We start from the raw sequence: 11,946 nt of genomic DNA, 5'->3' as shown, positions 1-11,946 counted from the left end.
ACCCGTGGGAACCACAGTTATAAAATTAATTAAGCTTTTATAGTAAAAACTCATAATTTTAATCAATTATTTTAAATAAATTATTAATTAATAGATTTTTTTAGTTATATAAAATTATAATCATTGATTTAAATAAATATGTGAAATTATATGACTTTTTAATTTGTATTAATTTTATTTTAACTTTTATTCTAATATTATTAATTTAATGTAATTAGAGTGAGAAATTTAAAATTTTAAATTTTAAATGGAGAATCAATAAGTTGACAAGTGACATGCATTAATTAGGAGGCCTAATAAGGTGGCAAATGTCAAAAGAAGAATAAAACTATATATATATATATATATATATATATATATATATATATATATATATATATATATATATACACACACATACTAGGCGAATGCCCGCGCGTTGCGTAGAAACACCTATATAGTTGAAGTCTTTACAAATATATGTTTTTTTTAGTATAAAAATAACGTTGTTGTTAAATATGATATAATAATTTGTATATACTAAATTGACATAACATATTGATTATTTTGAATTATATGATAATATATACATTTATTATAACTTTATAATCTCAATCGTTTGAATGATTTCTACCCGCGAGTTACTCATGAATAAAATTAAATATAATATATGATTTGATGTTATTTATAGTTGTTTTTATTGTTAATTAATTTTAAAATTTTTTTTTTCTTAATCTTTTAATTTCTATCATTATAATTATTTAAAACATCAACATTGTTTTTTTTATTTTAAAGTTAACAATATAATCCTTTATATAGAGTTGTTTTTAACTATTGTTATTGTAAGTTATTTTAAGCTATTTATTTGGAAACTTTTAACGATTATAAAAATATATTTAAGAAATACTTTAGTTAAATTGAGATTACAATTTAGTTTTATTTTTTTTTATCACTACAATTTATCACTTTAACCTATTTACAAAATATTCTTTAGTTTTTTTAAATGGAACTGAAATTTATATTTGAGTTGACATTGTAATGCACAGAAACACTTATATAGTTGAAGTTTTTACAAATATATATTTTAAAATATAACACTAACGTTGTTGTTAAATTTGATATAATAATTCGTATATTAATTTGATATAATATATTGATTATTTTGAATTATATGATAATATATACATCTATTATAACGTCATAATCTCAATCGTTTGAATGACTTCTACTCGCGAGTTACAAATCAATAAAATTAAATATTATACATGATTTAATATTATTTATAGTTGTTGCTATTTTTAACTAATTTTTTAAAATTTATTTGCTTAATTTTTAATTTCTATCATTGAAATTATTTAAAACATCAAACATTTTTTTTTGATTTTAAAGGTAACAATATAATCATTTATATAGAGTTATTTTTAACTATTGTTATTATAAGTTATTTTAAGCTACTTATTTGAAAAATTTTAACGATTATATAAATATATTTAGCAAATATTTTAGTTAAACTGATATTACAATTTAGTTTTTGCATTTATCACTATAATTTATTACTTTTAACTATTTACAAAATATTATTTGGTTTTTTAGTGGAACTGAAATTTATATTTAAGTTGACACTGTAATGTTATAGTTAAATTAACATTTTAAGTATTTTGTTCAAAGTGTTTAAAAGTTGTAGTTTTAAACTGATAATGGTTAACATGCAACAACATTTTAAATCAAATAAATTAAGTATGATATGTTAAAACTTAAAGACATAACTTGATAAATAGAAGTAAAAATATTATTTTAAAATTGAAATTTAGTCTATTTATGATTACACTTTAGGTTTGATGTTTATTTAACCTTATTAACCAACTTATAATCATTATTAGAAAGACACTACAATTTATCACTTTTAACTATTTATAAAATAATCTTTGGGTTGTTTAAGTTAAATAAAATTTATATTTAAGTTGAGCCTAGAATGTTATATTTTAAACAATAATTTAAGTATTTTATACAAATTGTTCAAAAATTATACCTTTAAAGTGATAATTGTTTACATCCAACAATATATTAAAACTAATAAATTAAGTATAATATGTTAAAAGTTAAAAAACATAATTTTATAAGTAGAATTAAAGATATTATTTTAATATTGAAATTTAGTTTATATATGATTACACTTTAGATTTGATATTTATTTAACCTAATTACCAAATTATAATTATTATTATAAAGAAATTGAAAAGTCATGGGAGTTTCAAATCAATGTGGTGAAAGGAAAAAAGAATGGGGGTTTCAAATGCATGAAATTCAAGAAAAAATGCTAGTTTTATAAGTATGTATGATATATATATATATATATATATATATATATATATATATTCGTCCTGTATAGATCAGCCTAGGCAGCCGATGAGTCGGCGCCAAGGCTCTTGGCGGTCCTCCATTGATAACATTTATAGCTAATCAGCCTCTCTACTCGGACGTGGTCCGAACCGGTCAAAGTCGGAGATTATTGGAGTTACGCAGGTCTAGGCATGATTATCGGTCAACGCAATTTAACGAAAATTAAAAACTTTCAGGGGCTAAATTGTCAAAATGAAAAATTTGATGGTAGGGTTCCTCCCGATTACCCTTTTCCATCGCATTCAATTTTTTTCCTTTTTGTAATTCTCTCTTTTGAAGTCGAGGAAGGAACAAACGAAACGCCATCATGTTCTTCTCTATTAACGACGTCGCCATCTTCTTCTCCGTTCACGACACCACCATCTTCCTCATATGAAGTTCGTCTGAAGCACACAAGTCTCGTCTGAAGTTCATCATCGCCTGCTGAAGCTTCTGTGTGAGGATCCAACGCCTTCTATTCCTCATCCGGCGCCTTCTGTGCATCCTACGACTTCTCCTTCAAGTTAGTCTCAATTCTCCGCTTCCCATTCTTCTATTTTCTATACAAATTGCAATTTTTAGAAATTATTTGGGGAAGAAAACGGGAGTATCCTTCTTCCAGATGTTACACTTCCTGTTCAAGTTCCCAGTTGATGCATTTTTTGTATCTGTTGTGTTATTTTATAGTTGTTAAATCTGTTTAAGCATTTTTCCGGTTGTTGAATATGTTGTCTTATTTTCCAACCGTTGAATTTGTTGTGTTATTTGAGATTAATTAATCTATTGAATCCGTTTAAGCATTTTTTTTCAATCTTAGTTGTTTCTAGTTCTAGTTTCCAGCTCTAATATGTTTGATCAGTTGTGTTAGTTTCTAGCTCTAATTTATTTAACATGAATATTATTAATCTATTTTAGAACTACTATGAACCTGTTAAGTTTTTTATCACTTTAGCATTTAACATGAATCAGTAAGATATGTTGAGCAATTGTAAGGTGTTCAGTTGATTGATAATCATTAATGTTTTATTGGGTGATTATGAATACATTTGGCAATCAATGACTTCTAATGCTTCAATTACACCATCCGTGGGATCAACCGCCAAGGATGCATATAAACGGAATTCGGAAGATGTTGGTCTGGAATATGGTTTTATCCCGGATAAAATCAACTTGGATATATTCAAATGTAAATTGTATTGAAAAACGTTTGGTAGGGGATTACTAGAATGAAACAACATCTTGCTCATGTGATGGGAACATGGGCACATAAATGGGGTGTTTTTGGAAAAAAGATGTTGGTTGGGAATATGGTTTTATCCCGCATAAAACAACTTGGATATATTCAAATGTAAATTGTGTTGAAAAACGTTTGGTAGGGGGGTTACTAGAATGAAATAACATCTTTCTCATGTGATGGGAACATGGGTAGATAAATGGGGTGTTTTTGAGAAAGAGATGCTAGTTTTTCACTTGGATTGTGTTTCTTTTGTTTACTAGTTGAATGCTACATATGAAATGGATCCGTCAGAAAGGAAATTCGGGTTAATTTTTGTAGTACATGTCACGTTTACAATGTCATTTGCATCCAAGTAAACACTATGAGCATCAACAAACATTTATAATTTCACGTTTTAATAAAGTCGTCATCCATTGTAAGGTTGTTGATGTGATGATTATCTCATACCTAAAATAGTGTGTTGTATACGGCGGAAAAAATAATAACGTGAAGGAGATTACGCATAACCACCATCCATAGAACCCTACCCATATTTATTATTGAATATGTTAAAATGTTAAAAAATACATGCACCATTTTTATATAAATATATTATTTTAGTTAATTGAATATTTCAAATAGAGATAACATTATAACTATTTTTTATTAATATATTATATTTGCTACAAATTTGCTTTTGGCATTATATATATATATATATATATATATATATATATATATATATATATATATATATATATATATATATATATATATGGAGACAAAAATGAATGTCATTTGAGCCTAATAATTTTTCTATATTATTATTTTCTAATTATCTTTTAGGTAAAATCTCAATTATTTTGAACAGTAATATTCATTTATATCAATCCACATTCCTCATTAATAGAATTAAGTATAATTATCTATTTAATATTAGTTTTAACAATTATTATTATTGATTAATTATATTTTTACTTATGTTATCATTTTCTAATTTCAATAACGATGTTCATTTAAAATAAAATTTATTTATAGCTAAATGTAATTTATAATTTGATGTTATTTTCATTTAAAATTGTTATTCATTAATTTTAAACCACTTATTATTAATAATATGTTAAAGACGTCTTTTAGGAAACACTTAATATTATTATTAAAATGTGAAACATACACTAAATAATAAAGTGATAAGATAGACAATTTGCATTTTAAAAGAGACTTGCATGGATAATATGATATATGCATGTAATTTGATTTTTATTATTTATAATTATTGCTTATTAATTTTAATAACACTTGTTATTATTAATAAGTGAAAGAAACTTTTAAAAAGCACTTATTATAATTAAAATGTTAAACATATACTAAAATATAAAGTGATTAGATAGATAATTTGCATTTTAAAAAAGGCTTACATGGATAATATGGAAAATATGACATATCCATGATTTTTAATTAAGTATTGTTTTGAAGCAACATGAACATACAAACATGTATACCATAGTTAAATAAATATTATATATATCACCTTCCATAACATATGATCGATAACATGAATCTAACCTAATTTACATTAAAATTTCAACCACAACATACAATGATATTCTTAAAAGAATACTTAAATCAAGAAAATACAAAAAAGAATTAGTATATAACAAACTTACAAATTAAAAACTTCAACATAATAACATGGCTCGAAAAATTGTTCAAAGCCCTCAAGCCAACACAAAAAAACTTTAAACTTGTTTTCTTTGTGAATTTTGAATGTGATTTGTATTTGTGTGTCTACTAAAAAAGATTGACCTTTTTATAGTAGAGTATCCATTAATTGTTTATTAAATATATTATATAAGTTATAAAACTTTTGAATTGTTAATCATTATTAAGAGACTTTTGAGTGATATTCATTAAAATATGAGGTTTCAAATGCATGAGGTGTTTGCAAATTTTTATGGGAGTTTCAAATGCATGAGGTTCAAGGAAAAATGCTAGCTTTATAAATATGTATGATATATATATATATATATATATATATATATATATATATATATATATATATATATATATATATATATATATATACACACACACACTATTTTATAACCCGTGGGAACCACAGTTATAAAATTAATTAAGCTTTTATAGTAAAAACTCATAATTTTTAATCAATTATTTTAAATAAATGATTAATTAAGAGATTTTTTTTAGTTATATAAAATAATAATCATTGATTTAAATAAATATGTGAAATTATATGACTTTTTAATTTGTATTAACTTTTATTCTAATATTATTAATTTAATGTAATTAGAGTGAGAAATTTAAAATTTAAAATTTTAAATGGAGAATCAATAAGTTGACAAGTGACATGCATTAATTAGGAGGCCTAATAAGGTGGCAAATGTCAAAAGAAGAATAAAACTGTATATATATATATATATATATATATATATATATATATATATATATACATACAAGGCGAATGCCCGCGCGCTGCACAGAAACACCTATATAGTTGAAGTCTTTACAAATATATATATTTTTTAATATGAAAATTACGTTGTTGTTAAATTTGATATAATAATTTGTATATACTAAATTGACATAACATATTGATTATTTTGAATTATATGATAATATATACATTTATTATAACTTCATAATCTCAATCGTTTGAATGATTTCTACCCGCGAGTTACACATGAATAAAATTAAATATAATATATGATTTGATGTTATTTATAGTTGTTTTTATTGTTAATTAATTTTTGAATTTTTTTTTGCTTAATCTTTTAATTTCTATCATTATAATTATTTAAAACATCAACATTGTTTTTTTATTTTAAAGCTAACAATATAATCTTTTATATAGAGTTGTTTTTAACTATTGTTATTGTAAGTTATTTTAAGCTACTTATTTGGAAACTTTTAACGATTATAAAAATATATTTAAGAAATACTTTAGTTAAATTGAGATTACAATTTAGTTTTATTTTTTTTTATCACTATAATTTATTACTTTTAACTATTTACAAAATATTATTTGGTTTTTTAGTGGAACTGAAATTTATATTTAAGTTGACACTGTAATGTTATAGTTAAATTAACATTTTAAGTATTTTGTTCAAACTGTTTAAAAGTTGTAGTTTTAAACTGATAATGGTTTACATGCAACAACATTTTAAATCAAATAAATTAAGTATAATATGTTAAAATTTAAAGACATAACTTGATAAATAGAAGTAAAAATATTATTTTAAAATTGAAATGTATTCTATTTATGATTACACTTTAGGTTTGATGTTTATTTAACCTTATTAACCAACTTACAATCATTATTAGAAAGACACTACAATTTATCACTTTTAACTATTTATAAAATAATCTTTGGGTTGTTTAAGTTAAATAAAATTTATATTTAAGTTGAGCCTAGAATGTTATATTTTAAACAATAATTGAAGTATTTTATACAAATTGCTCAAAAATTATACCTTTAAAGCGATAATGGTTTACATCCAACAATATATTAAAACTAATAAATTAAGTATAATATGTTAAAAGTTAAAAAAACATAATTTTATAAGTAGAATTAAAGATATTATTTTAATATTGAAATTTAGTTTATATATGATTACACTTTAGATTTGATACTTATTTAACCTAATTACCAAATTATAATTATTATTATAAAGAAATTGAAAAATCATGGGAGTTTCAAATCAATGTGATGAAAGGAAAAAAGAATGGGGGTTTCAAATACATGAGATTCAAGAAAAAAATGCTAGTTTTATAAGTATGTATGATATATATATATATATATATATATATATATATATATATATATATATATATATATATATATATATATATATATATATATATTCGTCCTGTATAGATCAGCCTAGGCAGCCGATGAGTCGGCGCCAAGGCTCTTGGCGGTCCTCCATTGATAACATTTATAGCTAATCAGCCTCTCTACTCGGACGTGGTCCGAACCGGTCAAAGTCGGAGATTATTGGAGTTACGCAGGTCTAGGCATGATTATCGGTCAACGCAATTTAACGAAAATTAAAAACTTTCAGGGGCTAAATTGTCAAAATGAAAAATTTGATGGGAGGGTTCCTCCCGATTACCCTTTTCCATCGCATTCAATTTTTTTCCTTTTTGTAATTCTCTCTTTTGAAGTCGAGGAAGGAACAAACGAAACACCACCATGTTCTTCTCTATTAACGACGTCGCCATCTTCTTCTCCGTTCACGACACCACCATCTTCCTCATATGAAGTTCGTCTGAAGCACACAAGTCTCGTCTGAAGTTCATCATCGCCTGCTGAAGCTTCTGTGTGAGGATCCAACGCCTTCTATTCCTCATCCGGCGCCTTCTGTTCATCCTACGACTTCTCCTTCAAGTTAGTCTCAATTCTCCGCTTCCCATTCTTCTATTTTCTATACAAATTGCAATTTTTAGAAATTATTTGGGGAAGAAAACGGGAGTATCCTTCTTCCAGATGTTACACTTCCAGTTCAAGTTCCCAGTTGATGCATTTTTTGTATCTGTTGTGTTATTTTATAGCTGTTAAATCTGTTTAAGCATTTTTCCGGTTGTTGAATATGTTGTCTTATTTTCCAACCGTTGAATTTGTTGTGTTATTTGAGATTAATTAATCTATTGAATCCGTTTAAGCATTTTTTTCAATCTTAGTTGTTTCTAGTTCTAGTTTCCAGCTCTAATATGTTTGATTAGTTGTGTTAGTTTCTAGCTCTAATCTATTTAACATGAATATTATTAATCTATTTTAGAACTACTATGAACCTGTTAAGTTTTTTATCACTTTAGCATTTAACATGAATCAGTAAGATATGTTGAGCAATTGTAAGGTGTTCAGTTGATTGATAATCATTAATGTTTTATTGGGTGATTATGAATACATTTGGCAATCAATGACTTCTAATGCTTCAATTACACCATCCGTGGGATCAACCGCCAAGGATGCATATAAACGGAATTCGGAAGATGTTGGTCTGGAATATGGTTTTATCCCGGATAAAATCAACTTGGATATATTCAAATGTAAATTGTGTTGAAAAACGTTTGGTAGAGGATTACTAGAATGAAACAACATCTTGCTCATGTGATGGGAACATGGGCACATAAATGGGGTGTTTTTGGAAAAAAGATGTTGGTTGGGAATATGGTTTTATCCCGCATAAAACAACTTGGATATATTCAAATGTAAATTGTGTTGAAAAACGTTTGGTAGGGGGGTTACTAGAATGAAATAACATCTTTCTCATGTGATGGGAACATGGGTAGATAAATGGGGTGTTTTTGAGAAAGAGATGCTAGTTTTTCACTTGGATTGTGTTTCTTTTGTTTACTAGTTGAATGCTACATATGAAATGGATCCGTCAAAAAGGAAATTCAGGTTAATTTTTGTAGTACATGTCACGTTTACAATGTCATTTGCATCCAAGTAAACACTATGAGCATCAACAAACATTTATAATTTCACGTTTTAATAAAGTCGTCATCCATTGTAAGGTTGTTGATGTGGTGATTATCTCATACCTAAAATAGTGTGTTGTATACGGCGGAAAAAATAATAATGTGAAGGAGATTACTCATAACCACCATCCATAGAACCCTACCCATATTTATTATTGAATATGTTAAAATGTTAAATAATACATGCACCATTTTTATATAAATATATTATTTTAGTTAATTGAATATTTCAAATAGAGATAACATTATAACTATTTTTTATTAATATATTATATTTTCTACAAATTTGCTTATGGCATTATATATATATATATATATATATATATATATATATATATATATATATATATATAAATATATATATATGGAGATAAAAATGAATGCCATTTGAGCCTAATAATTTTTCTATATTATTATTTTCTAATTATCTTTTAGATAAAATCAATGTCCTTTCAAAGGTTGCAAAATAACATTAGATGTATATTTTTTGAAAATTCTATCAACATTATTTATCACTGATGCTAAAAATAAATTAGAGAATTTTAATTTGTTTACCTAACAATTTTAATATTTAGCTTTCGTAAGACCAAAAACTATCAACTTTAATTAAATATGTTTTATTTTGTTTTAATTGCTCCCATATCTCACACCCCTTTCTGATTTTTTTAATGTAATTTCTATTTTTGGTGCCTTTATTCTCTCTCTCTCTCTCACACACACACACATTGTCTATCGCTCTCTAGGTTGGTAATTTATACATTTGAATGGTGAAAAACATGGGAAAATAAATGGGGTGTTTTTGGCAAAAAGGTGGTGGTTTTTGACTTGAATTGTGTTTCTTTTGATTACTACATGAACTATATGGATGAAATGGAGACATCAAAGACGAAATTTGGGTTATTTTAGTTGTACGAGTCACATTTTGAATGTCATTTGCTTCCGGGTAGACACTGTGAGCATCAACAAACATTTATAATATCATGTTATAACGTTAGTCGTCATTCATTATAAGGTTGTCGATGTGGTGATTATTTCCTAACTAAAATAGTGTGTTGTATAAGGCGGCAAAAATAATAATGGGAAGGAGATTACTAATACCCACTAACCTTACGACCATACCCATATTTATTATTTAATATATTAAAATGTTAAATAATATATGCACCACTTTTATATAAGTATATTTTTTTAATTAACTGATATCAAATAGATATAACATTGTAACTATTTTTTATTAATATATTATATTAGCTATTAATTTTCTTTTGGCATCATATATATATATATATATATATATATATATATATATATATATATATATATATATATATATATTTTAGAGACAAAAGATAATGTCTTTTGAGAATCATAGTATTTCTATTTTATTTTTGTAAAAATATCTTTTAGATAAAAAATCATTGTCTCTATAGGGGTTGCAAAATAACATTAGATGTATATTTTTAGGAAATTCTATCTATGCTATTTATTATTGGTGTTAAAAATAAATTTGAGAGTCTTAATTACGTTACCTAACCATTTTAATTTTAGATTTTGTTATATCAAAGACTACAAAACGTTAATTAAATATGTTTTGTTTTGTTTTAATTTGCTCCCTCACCCCCCTCCCCCTTGTGATTTCTTTTCAATGGAATTTCAATTTGAGTTGCATCAACTCTAACTCTCTCTTTCTCTCTTGGTAATTTATAAATTTGAATGATGAAAAACTTGGGTAGATAAATGAGTTACTTTTAGGAAAAAGATGTTGGTTTTTCACTTGAATTGTATTTCTTTCGATTGCTACTTGAATGCTACGGATGAACTGGAGTCATCAAAAAGCAAATTTTGGTTATTTTTGTGGTACGTGTCACGTTTAAGATGTCATTTGCTTCCAAGTAGACACTGTAACAATCGTAAAAATTAGGTCGATGTCCGTCGAATGATGACCATAACTAATTTTGTTAAAGGACTTAATGTACGACGTTCTTAAAAAAAAAATAAGTATATATATATATATATATATATATATATATATATATATATATATATATATTATTAAGAATCGTTTAATATAGATCATTATTAGATTGCGACTAGTTATATGCTAATAAAATCAATAAGATATGTATATGGTTAAGTTCATATAGTAGAAGGGTATTATTTAAAAAAAATATATCTAAGTCCATGCAATTATGTTAAGTAATAATAGGTGAACCTTATTATTTTTATGACAAAAGTGTAACAAAATAAATAAGTATGAGATGTATGTATGTGTGTATATGGTTAGATGTCTCGAAAGTTATCCATAAAAACCCAAGAATCCATTTATGACACTACACCAATTTAAGAACTAGTACATACAATTAACTCTTAAAATAAATAGAACTAGCATTGAAGGCCAAGTCAACTCCTAAGAGCTACCTCTTCCTATCCACGTAATTAAAGCCTTCCAACCACAAATGCCTCAAATTCTCATTATGAAGCAAGTACCACTCATTAAAAGAGGTTGCTTTAAAGTCTCACTTTGAAGTACAATGTAGATGAGAGACTTTAACACACAAACACATTCACCTCATGTTTTCTTTCTTCTTTCTTTTCTCCCTGACATATTTCTCCACTCATGGAAGTTACTAGTACACATGCATGATGAATGTATGACAAAACTTCTAACTTTCCTCCATGAGTCAAATCCATCTTGAAGCATAAATACCCAGCTATGTTTTAATTCTTTTCCTTTACACATTTCAACCTCAAAACTCTTTCCTCTTTACTTCTTCTCTTGTGTTCAAAGTTCATGTAGAACACCTCCACCGGAGGAGATTTCTGCTGTGATTTCGGGTGGCAAAAAGGAGCAGCCACCACTGAGT

This window comes from Lactuca serriola, chromosome 1 (assembly GCF_051521515.1).
Source record: "Lactuca serriola cultivar US96UC23 chromosome 1, Lser_US96UC23_V15, whole genome shotgun sequence".
In the NCBI taxonomy this organism is placed as follows: domain Eukaryota; kingdom Viridiplantae; phylum Streptophyta; class Magnoliopsida; order Asterales; family Asteraceae; genus Lactuca; species Lactuca serriola.
Note: the sequence above shows the minus strand (reverse complement) of the source record.